The sequence below is a fragment of the Fukomys damarensis genome, unplaced genomic scaffold (assembly GCF_012274545.1).
Source record: "Fukomys damarensis isolate Sample0158 unplaced genomic scaffold, DMR_v1.0_HiC HiC_scaffold_10, whole genome shotgun sequence".
NCBI lineage: Eukaryota > Metazoa > Chordata > Mammalia > Rodentia > Bathyergidae > Fukomys > Fukomys damarensis.
In genome coordinates, this window is record NW_022900922.1 from 30370638 (window position 1) to 30386698 (window position 16061).

The window sequence follows — 16061 nt, forward strand, 5'->3', positions numbered from 1 at the left end:
GACAGCACTGATCTCCTCTACATTTGCAGTTTATTTTCCAAATAAACAGGAGTTCGGCATCCTGACCTCCAGGACTTTACAGAGGCGACTGTAGCAGCATATCGCTTCCCAGGAAAAGACCGTGAGCAGCAGACCTTTCTGAATGCCCTGTTCCAGGGGAATCCAGATCTGGCCACCACACCATCTCATTCTGAGAGAGTTAATTCAGATTGGATGCAGAATTGGGGCACAGGACAGAATCCATTGGCTGAAGGCTCACACCAGCTGTTTTGCTGAGTTGGTGACACGGAGATGTTTCTGTTCATTTGTTGATTTTGTTTTTTGGATTCACGGAAATGATCTGATACCAGAGTACTTGGGTCCCCCCATTCCCTCTTTCCTCTCTTTCCCTCCTTGACTCCCCCTTTTGTTTCTCCTTCCCTTCCCTGTCCTGCCCTGCCACGCTTTTCCCTTCCCTTCCCATCCTTTTCTCTTTCTTTTTTAGTGGTGCTGGGGATTGAATGCATGACCTCATGCACGCTAGCAAGCACTCCTCCGCTGAGTTGTACTCTGAGCCTTTCCTCCTTCTTTTCCTTAGCAATATCTTAAAAAATGCCTCATCTTTGCTTAAGTATCATAGAGACAAAGAAGCCAAGCAAAATTTTCTTCCCATATTAAATTTATATTCCAGAAGAGGGTAGAAGTGGTGATGCACACCTATAATTCCAATGCTCAGGAAGGCTGAAGCAGGAAGATCCTGTGAATTTCAGGTCAGCCTGCTCTACATGGTGAGTTTGAGGCCACCACATCTCCAGGAGAGAAGACAGGTAAATAATGAGTCAACAAATTGGCAAATAGCATAGTCTTATAAGGTAACGAGTGGTAGGAAGAAAACAAGGCTAATACTGCACTGGGGCTCAGGGTGTAGCTCAGTGGCAGAGTGCTTGCCCAGGATGTGGGAGGCCCTGCGTTTGATCCCCAGAACATGCAAATGTGCCTCTGGAGGGAGCCTGGGCGTCTGGCCAGGTCTCCTCAGCTGCCAAGGAAGCTCATTCTGTGGAGGCCACACCTGGGCTGGCAGGGGTGGTGGAGGGCTGGCTGGGAAGTGTGGCAGGAAGTGGTGAGGAACAGCAAGAGTTGGTCAAGGAAGTGCAGGAGAGTCAGGGAAGTGAAGAGGAGGGGCCCAGGGGAGCCGGAGGAGAGCAGAAGTAGACCATGGCTTGATCACTGAGACCTGAAGGCTGTAGGAAGGACCTTGAGCTTTATTCAAATGCCCTGACTATTCAATCCCTGCCACAAAACAAACAAACAAACAAAAACAAAACAAAACCCTGACTGTGCATTCAAAGCCATTGGAGGGAGCTGAGCAAGGGAGAAAGATGATCTGATTCACAAGTTAGAAAGAGTGTACTCCAGGGGCTTTTGCTGTGGAAACAGAAGGATGCAGAAAGGTTACTGAAGAGGCCAGGTGAAAGCTGTCAGTGGCCTGGAGGATGCATGTGCCTGTGAAAGCGGCACAAGTGTGGGCAGGTGCAGGATGCGTCCTCAGGAAGGGTCAGAGAACCAGGCAGCCGTGAACTGGATGTGCAGGACAGTAAGACAGGAGCCGGGAGTGACTCCTGGGTCTGTGGCCTGAGCAGCTGGGTGATTTGTGGGCCTGTTTTCTGAGATGGGGATGATTAGGGGAGGAGGCAGTTTAGGTTGGGAAATTAAGGGCTCTGTTTTGATCACTTTAAGGGAGGATATTGAGTATTAGATCAATAGGGTAGAGTGGAATGTGAGGTAAAGGTCAGTGCTGGAGATAAACCTTGGGAGTCACAAGTGTTGGGATGGTATTTAAAGCCATGGGTCATGAAGATGTCACCTGGGGTGGATGGTGCTTGCCCGAGGCTGAGGCTGAGCTCAGGGCCACTGGGATATTTCACAGACTGCATGAGGGATGAGGGCTAGGGGAGCAGCGAGACAGCAAGGTGGGAAGGTGTGGGGGCCTGAAAATCACAATGTTTCAAGGAACAGGGGTCAACTGCGTGAAATCCTGAAGAGATCTAGAAATGTAAGGATGGAGAAGTGACTGCCAGAGGTGTGGTGAGGATCTTAGCCAGGGCTGCTGCAGTGGGATGGTGGGAAGGAAACTCAGAATGAATCCAAGTAAGGAGAGAACTGGGAATAAGGAGGTAGAGACCGAGTGTATGGGTAATTCCTTCATGTTTGGCTCTAAGGGGGAAGAAAATGTGGAATTTGGAGTACAAGACAGAGTTTTGTTTGTTTGTTTGTTTGTTTTTACAGAGGAGAGCCCTTAAAACTTTTTGGCATGTAGATAGGAATGGTTCGGAAGAGAGAAAAATGGATGAATTACATGAAAAAGGAGAAAATAGGAGTTGCTAAGCCCTTAAGTAGGCAAGAAAAAATGGGTTCTAGACCCTAAGGAACATATGGCCTTTCAGGATATCAAATAAGAAAAAGAGGGTCTGGGTTGTAGGTACGTGGTTCAATTGAGTAGTGGGGAAGCAAATTGGATTTCTTCTCATTGTTTCTACTTTCTTTGAGAAATAAACCAGTATCATCAAAGAGAAGGGATGGTGAGATGGTCATTCAGGGTTTTAGGAAGAGGGGAAGGGATTGTAAAATAGTCATTCTGGAGGATGAGAAACTGAACTGACTGGACATATAGCATTGGGTAGTTTTAAAAAGCCACTGAGATTTTTGTTTGTGGATTTGAAATTATCTCTAAATTTAAAATGAGCATTGTTGTCAGCACTCTGGTGAGGCAGGAGGATCGCTGTGAGTTTGAGACCAGCCTGGGCTACATAGTGAGTTCCAGGTCAGTCTCAACTACATAGTGAGACCCTGTCTCAGAAAAAACGAGCACTGTTGGTATGACTGTGTGTTTTACTCCGGGCATGTTTGGCTGGGGGGCAGATGCTGAACAGATGGTGGCTTGGGTTGGTCCAAGTTTGAGAGTTGTAGAAAGTGACTGTGGGGGCAGTGTCAAGAGTGCGACCGAAGCAGAGAATATCCAGATGGACCCCACACAGGACAGGGAAGAAAGTGAGCATCTTACGGGGCTGAAGGAAGGGAGAAAAATTTTTTTGTTGGAGTAAATAGGCCGGGGGTCAAATGCATGACTAAGAATTGTGGACTTTCCTCTTTCCCCATGCCTCATCCTTCATTGTCATTGTTCATGTCCCATGCGAGAAGACCTCTGAATTTCTGACACCCCTGTCACTTTACATCTCTGTAGCACTGCTCTTCTGGATGCTCCCTTTCCCTGGGCTCTGGTTACATCTGATTACATTTACCTCAATTATACTGTGAGTAGCTGCTAAGAGCCAGGCATTGTTGTAAGTACTGGGAAGAGAGGGTGAGCAAGCAGGGATGTTTGCCTACCCCTTCTGGGACACACGGTCACGCTACACATCACAGATACACTGCGTCACACAAGACCTAACTGAAAAACTGTCCAACGCAATGAATACCTCTGGCAATTAGATCATAAGTGCCCAAGGAGCCGAGGGTTGTGCTACGGCGAGAGCACAGCAAGATAAACACGTGTAGATGAGGGGAAGACACCAGAAAGGGTTTTCTCGGAAGTTTGAGTCTGAATGTGTTATATCTATCAGGTTTTATAAAAACTGGAATGATTACAGAATAATAATGCATAGAAAACCTGGCTTTTTCACAGAGATAGTACAATGGGACCTCAGTTCATGAACACTTTCGTTTGCTAACAATTTGGTTAGGCATAATTTTATTTTTGTTTGCAAACTGCATCGGGTGACAAACACAGTGGTGGCCATCTTTCCCACACAAACACAAAAGTGGCTGTCTTTCAAAATCGTACTACAAATTGAGTTTGTGAACCAAGGTACTGTGATCTCTTGTGTTTAAACCACTGTTTGTTGGGACCTTTTGTCCCTGGTAAGCCATTCTGCGTCTTGTAGGTCCCTTCCTGTGTTTAAACGAGTCTCCTGGGAAAGGCTGAGAAGAAGTGTGACAGTCAGACCCATAGTTACCTGGGAGTAGCCGTGTGTTCAGATCAAACACAAACACAAACATTGTGCACATTTATTTACCAGGGACTTGGTGCTGCTTATTCAAGGGGGCCTTGGTATCTTGTGCCCCCTTTGAGGAATGCCTTGCTTACACTACACATTTATAATTATTTGCAGATTAAAGAGTCACGTGGATGCCTTGTACACATAAAACTCCTGTCAATTACAAGATGCAATTCCAGACAACACCCACTGTATGAAATTTCAGGTTGAGCCTGGCTTTTCAGTGGTGAGAAGATATGAAGGAGAGAGACGTGTGGCAGATGTGAAGTGGAAAGACATAAAGTCCTTTTATTCCTTCCCATCAGCGACAGCTGATCACTAATATCTGGGTTTCTTTTCTGCTCAAATGGAGCATTTGTAGCCACATCTGCGTTTTGGAAGTGACAGCTAGTTCAGATGTTGGCGTGATGACCAAATGCCAGGGTAGGGAGGGAAGAGCCATCTTCCAGGAGACAATCTAGGTCCTATCACCTCAAACCTGCTGCTCTAAATCCCAAGTTGACTGATTTAAAAATGATAGGTTCAAATATCCCGCTCATATTTTTGATACTACTACTCATCCCATGGAGTTGTAGTCATGGAGGTGTTTCAGAGGTGTGGGTTTCCGACGAGGAACCGTCACAGGTTTTCAGGGAGGCCTCCCTGCCTCTCAGCCTGTGGGTAAGGCCACTGGCCCACGGGTGAAGCTGAGGTCATGAGCAGGCTCACACTGCCCGCTTTGGGGAATGCAACAGGCAGACAAGTGCCACCGATAGGGCAGTAGCTGGTGGTGCTATGACTTCTGCAGTTCATGGAACAACCCATGAGAATGTCTTTATCCACAGAGAACTTGGGAGCAAGATCAGCTGTGCTCCAAGTGGGATGGAGCTGCTGTAACAGAGTACTCTGGCCTGGGTGTCTTCAATATCAGGACTTTATTTCCTCACAATGCTGGAGCCTGCAGTCCAAGATCGTGGTGTGGGCAGGTCTGGTTTCTGGAGAGGGCTCTCTCCTCACCTTGTGGATGGCCGCCTTCTCCCTTTGTCCTCACATCGTCTGCTTTCTGTGTCTGTCAGTGTCCTGGTCTCTTATTCTTTATACGGACGCCACTGTGATTGGACTAAGGGCTATGGAGAAAGCCATTTTAATTTAATTTCATTTTTTAAAAAAGAGCTGTCTTCAAACACAGTCACATTCCTAGTTGGAAGGGCTAGGACTACAATGTGTAACTCGGTGGGGGGGACACAGTTCAGTCTGTGACACCTGGACAGCTTTGGAACTGGTGCATTTCCTCAAGGGATTCATTTATTTAGATCCTAAAATAAAACCAAGCTGAGTCCATAAGCAGTAAAGGACGAATTTTCCAAGTTCTGCATTTAAGAGTGTTACCCATCACTTCTCGGCCTTTTGGCTAAGATCAAGTGAAGTATGTTACCTGACTTCTCTAGGGGCCTCATCAGAAATAGTGTTCATAATACCTGCTTGAATTGCTTTCTCTGATGATCATCAGGTTAGATGTTGGCTCTGATAATTATTTGAAGATATAAACTACTGTCCATATAAATATGTTAATATTAGTGATAATACTAATAACCAAAACACTCACATCTGGAGTTCATCTTGGGGGTTAGAGTTCCTTCTGCCAACATTACCTACTTGCTCAGAAAGGTGCTTGGGCCACTTTCTCTTTCCAGCAGGAAGAATTAATTCTCACTCTTGAACAATGGCTGACTTACCTCCCATTTATCTGGCTGATAAAAATTTCTTGAGTGAAACCAGTGTCTAAATACATAGAAAGGAGGGGCAGGTAGTGAAGTTCCTGCTATTGGTCTTCATTTTATGTTTTGTTTGTTTGTTTGTTTGTTTTTTGTTTTGTGGTACCAGGGATGGAACTCAGGTCCTTGTGCTTACAAGGCAGGTGGCAGAACCACTGAGCCAAATCCCCGACCCTTCATTTTACTTTTAACATTATTAATCAATACTTTTCCACTTTAATTTGCTTTCTAGAGGTCATCCTGGGAAATACTTTGAACAAAGATATCTTCTTCTCCTCTCTCTCCTTCTTCCTTCTTTTTCATCCTTTTGCCGAGCTGGTGATAGAACAAAGAGACTCATGCGTGCTAGGCAAGCCCTGTACCACTGAGCTACACTCCTGGTTATATGCAGAAGTTTTCTAAGTTGATTATTTAGAGCTGTTTATTATTTACATTTTTGCCTAGAGAAAATATCTGTAACAATAACCTGGGAGTCAGAATTATAATCTCATTTCTGTGCATCTATTATAGATTATTGGGCAACTGAGAGAGAGGGAGGAATTTCAAGTCTGTATTTGTTGGTTCATTTTGAGATAGGGCCTCACTAGGCAGTTTAGGCCAGCCTTGGACTCACTATTGTAAACCAGGCTGGCCTTGAAGTTGTGGTGATCCTCTTGCCTCAGCCTCCCATGTGCTGGAAATAGAGGTGTGCACCACCATACCTGGCCTTCAAATCTATTCTTTTCCCCCCTTTGAGAATGGAGCTAAGGTCTCAGAATGGAAATGGTGAGTAAGGGTGAATAGATTTCAACTCATTAGAAAAAAGTCTCTTTACAGCCATACAATAGAAAATAGAATAAATTATTAAAAGAAGAAGAACCTTTAGACAAAGTTTTCTAAACTGGAGATCTTTGATCTGTTCCTAAAACTGGCTCATATTTTGATGAAACCAGATGGGAACACAGCCCACAGTGGCTCTGACAAACATTCCAGCCAGTGTGCATGGTGGACACAGACACCAAGTTAGTTTAGTCGTGGGGTTGCTCTGGATGCTGTGGGGTGAGGTCCCTATACATGGGGGGAGAGAAGGCAAGAAGTTACCATGGAGTGTAGTCGCCCACGTAGGAGGCGCATTTTCCGGAATCAGTAAGCAGGAGTTTGGCAATTGCAAATATTTCTCGTATACACAATTAATCCCCTGGCTCCACTCTGAAAGCAAGGCCTTCAGTTAAGCCTGAAGACCATCTGGAGAGCAGAGCAAGTGTACACACGGTGAGGTGTGAGCAGCTTGCGCCAGGAAGAAATAAATCAGCCAAAGCTCGAGCGCATCAGAATCAAAACCACCGAGACCGCAAAACCCAGAGAGACACAGGTCATACTTGGAGGCTGTAGTCTCTTTCCTTGCTATACTTTATCTTCTTTCTTTTCTTTGGTTCTGGGGATCAAACTCCGGACCTTGCACTTGCAAGGAAGGATCTGGAACCACTGAGCTAAATCCCCAGCCCTATTACCTTCTCTGCATTACTGCCAGACAGTGGCACAGATCAATGAGGTGAGGAAAAGGGAGCATTAGTTAAAAGCCTATTACGTATTGGGCACTTAACGCGGACTAACTCGTTCTGTTTTTAGACTCATTTTTGTGCAGTAGGTCAATGTCATTCCCATTTCGCAAAGGAGGAAACTGAGTCTCAGGACAGTCAGGAAGTAAATGGCAAAGTTGGGATCTAAACCCGGGTTCCTGTGACTTCACAGACACAGGCTATCAGTGCCTTTATTAGTTGCATTACTGTAGAACTAGGTAACCGCAGCTCCAAGCAGAGGCATTCAGAATCCCTGCAGAGAACGTCTTCTTTCTTGCAATCCGCACAACTGCCAAGCAGCACAATCTGCTTGTGACAATCGAATCGAATTGGTGATTCTAATCAGCACAGCCCCCCTCTTGGTGACGGCCCTGCTTTTACCTGGCTTGTTCAGTCCCGGACACACTTTGTCCTCCTGGCCCTCTCCTTGCATCTCTCAGGTGTCTCCTCATGAGATTGGCTGGGTCAGAGTTTATCAGACATCTCGGTTTCCTCTCCCGGGCCCCACCCAATTCCTCTCATAACTCCGCCTGCTTCTCCTTCTGAGCTGCAATGACACCCATCTTTATTCACCAGTCCTCATTCCTGGCTTCCACCTTCTGCCCATCTTCATTTGCCCTTTTAACATCTTTCTCTATCTAGTGACTTTAGCGTCAACATTTAACAAACCAGTGCATTTGGAGTAGCAGCACTTTGAAGTACCTAAGAGCGAAGGCCAGGAAGATGTCAAACCAAAGTTGATGCTTACGTGAGGCTTCTTAGCTTTTTCCCTGTCTCAGCTTCTACTGGGCTATTCCTGCCCTCCCTTCAGATTCCTCACACAATTTGAACTCCTGTGTCTATGTTTCCCCCCTATCTTTTTCATTTAACGTACTGATAACACAATCTTGTGAAATATAGCCTTAGTACTTGTAGTTTTCTCTATAGAGGTATCACTATTTAATAAATCCATTATTATTGTGAATATACATTTCTCTGCTACAAGTTGTCATGCTAGGACTATCTTTGTGTAAATCATAGTGCATTCCTCAGATTACTTTTTTTTTTAGACATAGGGAAATGAACAACAAATTTACTACCTGCCTAAGGCGAGGGAGTGATAGATTCCTCCTCCTCCTCCTCCTCCTCTTCTTCCTCCTCTTCCCCCCTCCTCCTCCTTAAACCAGGCCCTCCCATATGCTAGGCAAGTACCCTGCCACAGTACCACATCCCTAACCCTAGGCCTCTGACCATTTTATTTCCTTCCTTCCTTTCTTTTTTCTCCTTTCTTCCTTCCTTCCTTTCTCTCTCTCTCTCTCTCTCTCTCTCTTTCTTTCTTTCCTTCCTTCTTTTTGGTACCAGGGATCAAACTTGAGTCAATGTGCTTGTGAGGCAGGAGGCAGAACCACTGAGCTAAATTCCCAGCCCCCTCCACCACTTTCTTATGGAAAATTCCTAGAACTGGAATTTCTGGACCAAATTATATGCATAGATTGAAAGCCTTCATGAAAGATTGCCTAAGTTGCTTCCCAGAAAGGTTATCTTGGCTCACTGTCCAAGCAGAAATGTGGGAAAGGTGACCGTCAAGAACTCCAAGAAGTTTGGCCCGATGAGCTTCGTTCTGGCTTGGTACTCGTAAGCCAAGGGTACTTCAGGAAGTCCTGGGAGCCTTTGTTACTCCCCACAGGTTCCTTTGTAACATCAGGGTGTTGTGTGGAACCCTGAGGCCTCCTCCATCTGTCCTCCTGTGGCACTGCTAGTGTGATGTGGCCACTGCACTTCTCAGTGCTCTCTGGGGCTCTCAAGAGGAAACCTACGGAAGGGGTCTTGAAACTGTAAGTGGCTGACACAAGGCTGAGCACTTTCTTGATGCTTTCTTTCTCCCGAGAGAAAGGATTTACCTTCCACTTGCTTTACTTTCACTATGGCCTCTAAAAATCTTTAGTGGTCCTAAGTACGTCACATAATCGCCTTCCATCTTGTCCTTTTTTCCGTGAGCAACATCGGTCACATGGATGCTGGTGAAGACGTGAGGACAAGGAAGGCAACCTCTTGCTCAACCTCACGGGGTGAGTCAGCAGCTAGGGAGGAAAGTGCATTGGGGCTGTGGCCACGTAGGCTCCTTACCGCCCCAGAATACCCGGCCCCAGGACATTGACTCGGCAGGGCCATGGAGGTTAGAAGGACTGGAGGTTTAAGTCTCTTAAAACATTGTCTTACAACGGTGCCTGAGTCATCAGCAGCTGGGCACTCTCTCCTGTAGCTCCTCTGCCTCCTTCCATGCCCCTGGCTGTGGGCATTTTGTACCCAGGACATCCTTAACACCTCCACGGGTAAGAACTAGGCTGGAAGGGAGATGGATTGGCAAGGTCAAAGCAGCCATAAGTGCAACTTGGCTGATTTGAAAATGTTCAGTGGCCACAGAGAGGTGTGGGTTCTACAGGGCAGCACCTGAGACAATCGCTGGCACGGACAGCTCCTGAGTGTCAGCTGAGTGCCAGGCTTTGGAGGTGCAGGGATGAATAAGCCCAGGGCCTTTCCCTGAAGTGGCGCACAGCCAGGCCAAAGAGATGCCCGAGAAGTCTAGGGGACGGAAACAGGAGTATCTGAGTTAGTGAGACCCTCTCTCTCTCTCTCTCTCTCTCTCTCAAAACAAAAAAAACAAAATAAAACAAAAAAACTTCGAAAACTAAGAAAGGTGCTGGGTGTGGTGATGCACACCTGTAATCCTGATACTCTGGGAAGCTGAGGCAGGAGGATCACAGATGTGATCCCAGGCTGGACAACTCAGCAACTTAGTGAGGCCCTGTGTCTTAGTTACTTTTCTGGTTGCTGAGATAAGCTAGCGGATACCTACAGTTAGAGGGGACAGAGTTTATCTAGCCCACGGTTTGTAGAGGTTTTAGTCTATAACTGGCTGGCTCCAAAGAAGGGTGGCACATGGCAGAGGGGCAACAATTCATGGCTTACTGAAGGCAGGAGAGCTACAAGGGGACCTTAGCACATCTTCCTGCCCATTTTACCTTATCCAGACTATTGGGATTAGGGTGGTACCAAGGCAGTCTGTGTACTGCTTTAGCAATCCCATGTCCTTGATCCCAGCATCACACACTCTAGCTTCAGCCACCTCTGTAAAAGCCACCTGTGCCCACACAAGGCTTTGGGAGACATCTAGACCCAAACCATAACACTTTGTCTCAAATTAAAACGACTTGGGATGTAGCTCAGTGCACAGACCTTTGATCCAATCCTCAGAATGGCAAAGCAAATACACAAATACGGGGGATGTAACTCATTGCAAAGGCACTGGATTTTATCCCTAGTACCACAAAGAGAGAAAGAAATAAAAAAAGAGAGAGAGAGAGAGAGAGAGAGAGAGAGAGAGAGAGAGAGAGGAGGATAAAATCTGCTGGCCCTGATAGGTTGTAGGTACAAGTTCTTTTGAAAACAGTTGTTCTCCTAACTGTTCTCCAATGTGAATTTGTCTGTATCACAGCCTACACCGTTTCGTCAGACAACTGGGTTATGTACACGGACATCACACTTGATCGTTTAAACTATTCAGTTACCTTACGGAGTTTTCCCTTTTCTTTCTCAGCAAAGACGCAAAGGTGTTCAAGGTCGGATGGCAGAGTCATTAGCTTCTAACAAATTGACATGTCATTATTTTCCATCGGGAGCTCAACCTGCGTAGTTTTTGATTACTCAGTGCTTATAATGCGAAGCAATAAGGAGGCAGCCGCCTTAGAGCGATCAGGTTCCTCTGAAAGGGTGGAGAAAGTGCAGAAAGACGCAGAGGTTGCTTCCCCATTGTTTCAGTAAATGAAGTAAGGGGCGGGGTGTGCTTCCTGGAACAATGCGCAGGCCTGCAAGTTATGTAAGAGAAGCACTGGGAGCCGCTTGCTGTGCTGTGCTCTCAGTGAATTTCAGTGTCTCTGATTTCTAAGGCATAAGCTAAAAGCTGTGAGCCACACCATGTACAGATCCGTGAGCTAGCTCTTCCCAAGGGGTTTGTGACACCTCCGAGAAGCCCAGGAGAGACCCAGGCTAGAAAACCCTCCAATCTGGGCACAAACAGGACGTTATGCGATGTTAGTTTCTCATGTTTCTCTGTAGAAAATAATTGGAGAAAACTAGCATTGAGAATGCCAGAGAGTAGAACATCAAAGACTTTTGGAAATTCCCCTCTCAGTAGAAAGAGGTGATGGGCAAGGTGGTGGGCAAGATTTATATGTGAGAAGAATTATTTGTTGATTAATACTGCTGAGTATTTTAACCATTTTAAAAGCAATATAATGAAGGGCTATTTTGTTTTGTTTTTGGTACTAGGGATGGAACCCAGGAGTGCTCTGCCACTGAGCTACACCCCCAGCCTTTTTACCTTTATTATTTATCTTTAAATTTTGAGACACATTCTTGCTAAGTCCCAAAATTGCCTCCTGGGGACTTGAACTTTTGATCCTCCTGCCTCAGCCTCCCACAGTGCTGGGATTATAGGTGAGCAACACCACACCTGGCTAGAACGAAGGGCTTTTCAAGAGCAATGCAACTTACAAGGTGTCTAAAATTGTGTGCAGTGTCTTTTGTCCCAGACCCCAGGCAGGCTGATGAGAAGCTTGGTGAGAATTCTCTTTAATCAACCCCAGACTGAAACAGGGGCATCAGAGAGGAAGTCACACATAAGGCAGTTTAGAAGGGGGCACGGGCCTGGCAGGGCTGGAATGTTACCACACAGTACCTTAAGAAGGAATTAGAGCCCACACCCTCTTTTCTAACACCACTCACACCTGACTTTCCCACACTTTGTTTGCTCAGGAGAACATACAGATGATGGAACTTGGCTTTTAGTATTTTCTAGGCAGCTCAATGGGAAAGCAACTTTTGTTGTCTAGTTTTTATGTATGTCCTTCCTCCATATCCGGGGGTAGTACATCTGTGGACTCAGTCAGCTGTGGACAATAAGTTAGGAAAAAAGAATTATGCCTACACTGAACATGTACAGACTTTTCTTCTATTTTTAATTTTCATGATACTGGGGATTGAACCCCAACTGTGAACAACCTTCATTCCAGAACACTGGAGCTGACTTCCTTGCTAACTAACTGTAGTTCGGTAGCTGTTATCTGACCTCTCTCCCCCATCCTGTCCACCTTCCCTATCCTCTGGTGACCGCTGGCCTATGTATCTACTAATTATGTTTACAGTGCCTTGAAGAATAAAGTCCTAGCCTGAGAGACTAGAGTCACCCAATCTTTGGGACTTTCCCCTCTCTTGCGGCTTGCCCATGGCGTAGCTGAGAAGAGTGGAGTGGAGTCACTGTGCAGGCCAGGCTGCTGGGGATTTCGGAGGATTCCGGTGGCTTCTGCTGCATACTGCTTTCTTTTCCTGCATTGTGTAATCGACAGCGTAATGCAAGTGGTCACTTTGGTAGTGAAAACACACTCAGGGATATACATTAGACACCACGGAGATGGACGGGTGCACCAATCAGGTGCTGCAGTCGATACTGCCGTCTTATACTGGTTTGGCTGCAGGTTTGATTTTATGCTTGAAGTGCCGGATAAGGTTGCTTCTGCTGTAACTCTCACAGTTCCTTCTTTGACCATGTTTGGCTTGGCAGTTAAGGAAAAAATCAACAGAAGGATTATGTTTCAATGGCACAACACCTAATCCTCAGGCAAATGATTTGTCCACACTTAATGTAAAGTACTTAGGATGTATTGTTTGATGTAAACACTAGTTCTCATAAAATGGTGCCTGAGGTACAGTTCTTTAACTGGTAATACCCTATTTGTGTTGGCCTGTACACATTGGATGTAAAGCCATTATGATAAAATACATCCTCTTTAGCCTGATAAAAAGGAAAACCAGAATGTGGGACCCATACCAGGAGAAGATGCTGTAAAACATGCAGCCCCTTCTGGTGCTTGTAGTGGGTGTTGGGAACGAGCTTGTCAGCGCCTCTCTGGTAGGAACGTCCCCACTGTCCAGGGAGCACCCTTGTAATCATTTAAGACATTTTACTTGAGCCTAACATCAGCTGAACCAAGCTGCATTAAAACTGCTGGCACTGCAGACATCTTTACAAACGGGTTTGGCGTGGCTTCCACCGATGGCGAAGAACACACCGCTTAGGAAGAAGATTAGCGGAAGCAGATAGGCTGCAGCCCACCTTGGCTAGCAATCTCTGCCCTCTAACAGTTGCCTGTTAGTTACAACCTTCTTCTCCAGAACCCCTAGCTACACAGAAGCATGCAGGGTTAATTATAGGAGGCGGAAAAAATGCGAGGCATTTGAAGACTGCAGCTTTGGTCTTGCAGGTCCCAAATGCAGGGGTGACAGAGTCACTTTGATCCACCTTCCCTGCTGCCTCGATGACGATGACGCCCTCCCAGTCCCAGAGGGCGGGTGAGCTCTGGGTGTACAGTGTTCTGTGACAGGCAGGCATCGTTGCCGCTATCCCGATTGCGTTTAATGCTTACGGATCAGCGGAAATTTCACCTCAGCTGCTTTGCTGCCTGGGAAAAACCCGTTCACAGTTCAGGCAGCCACTCACTCGGGTCACTCACCCTAGGACCCTGGGTCGGGGCCTGCGCTGCCACGTGCCTCAGCCAGAGGATGAGTACCATGGGTCTGAAGAGAAGTGGCTTGAACTTTAAGGTTCCTGCTGTGTCCAGGCTCATCTGCCACTCTTCAGGAGTTGCAGGACAGGTGAGGTTTTTGCTGAGATGATGGGTCTGTATTTTTATTTATTTGAGTTGGAGTCTAATTTCTCATCTCCCCCCTTCCCTCCCCTTCCCTCCCCTTCCCTTCTCTTCCTTTTGGTTTTACTAGGGGTTGAGCTCAAGGCCTCAGACATGCCAGACTAGTGCTCTACCACTGAACTACACCCCTGGCCCTGGAACTCTACTCTCAGGTCAGGTGTAGAACTAGAACCCAGAGCCCAGGATATGGTGAGCACTTTAGCTGGGTCTGCTCACGTATGCAGACCAGACCAGAACAGGGACTGTGCTGCTTAGGGTTTCAGGATTTCTTCCACTTGGGACAAGTGAGATTTCCTTCTGGGGCAGGTTCCCACCCATGGGAACTACATCCTCAGCCCTATCTATCTGTCCATTTAACTTTGGAGACAGGGTTTCCTTAAGTTGCTCAGGTTGGCCTCTAACTTCCATTCCATCTATCTCAGTCTCCTGAGTAACTGAAATTACAGCCATGCACCACCACACCCAATTTAACTTGGAATTTTACTGCTTCAATATGTGCTCAGTTAGATGGAGGAAGGCATGGGGGGAGTGCAGGAGTTTTTTACACTGAAATTTTTTTTTCAGTTACAAATGACATTTCTTTCGGTGCTGGGGTTTGAACCCAGGGCCTCACACATGCTAGGTAAGCTCTCTACTGCAGAGCTGTACCCCAACCTTCTTTTTCGTTTTGAACAGAGGGAGTACTGAGGGAATTTGCTCTTTGAGGAAACCAGCTGGAGGGGTACCTAGTTTTAATATCGATACTGGGTATTTTCGGTATTGATAGTGGTTCTGGGGTTATGTGGACTCTTTAGGGCTTCTTTCCAGATTCTTGATGTCCTAAACAAAGAATTGTACCAGACACGCAGAAAAAGTCATGAGGTTTTACATTCATCCAAGGGAGGAAAAGAAGTGTGCTCTGTAGAGCAAGAGCAAGCCACCCAGCGAGTTCACAGCTCCCCGTGGTTAATGATGGTCGTCTTTTGTACGCCACCGGTCTTCCAGCTGACCTCCAATCATGGCTGTCCCATCAAAGGGTTAACTCACCCTTCGTTTTAGATTTGTTGGGGTTAGAGATGGCAGATAATAGCAGAGCTGGGTGCTTGGAATGCTGAAGAAACTTGGTTCTCCTGGAAAGTTCTGCCGCACATTTTCTCTTCCTTTTCTCATTCTCCTAAATATCTCTATGCCCCAACCACTTCCTTTCATCCCCTGGACTGCAGTCTGCCTTCCCTGGGCCTCACAGGGCTGCCTAGGCACCACCTGGCTTCCTTTCTTGTAGTGTCCACCCCACCCACCACCTGTTCTCTCTATCACTGTTTCTCTCTCTCTCTCTCTCTCTCTCTGTCTGCCTCTCTCCCTGCTCCACACTGTACTTGGTGCTCTGTAGATAACATGAATCTGAGTCTTTAGCACACATGTGTAAAGTCCTCTGTCTTGGGGCGGGGGTAGAACTCAGCAGTGAGGCCTGGGGCTCCTTCCCCAGCACACACATGTACACACACACACACACACACACACCCCACAAACCCACAGCCAGTGGTTCCCAAGGCCCCCCGGTACTGTGGTTTCCAAGGAAACAGACTTCCCTCAAGCTCACACCCAGCTGTGGGCACCTTTTGGGCCCTCGCCTCAGACTGGGTCTGGGGAACTTCTGCAGTGGGCTCTTCCTGAGCCCTCCCCCATCTGATCCTTCAGTTTTAGGTCTGGGTGTCCCCAGTTCCCACCACTCCGTGATCCCATCAGGCTTGATGAGCCTGTGTAGCAAGCTCAGCATTGTTTACTTATAAACAAGAGTAGGCAGAGCAGGGCAAGGTGGTGCAGGCCTGTAATCCCTGCTGTTCTGGAGGCTGAGGCAGGAGGATTGCAGGTTGGAGCCCAGCCCGGGAATTTAGCATTTTAGGGAGAACTTGTCTTACAATAACACATTTTATTTTAAAAAGGCTGAAGATGTAGCTCAATATAAAGGCCCTGGGTTCCGTCCCCTGGTGT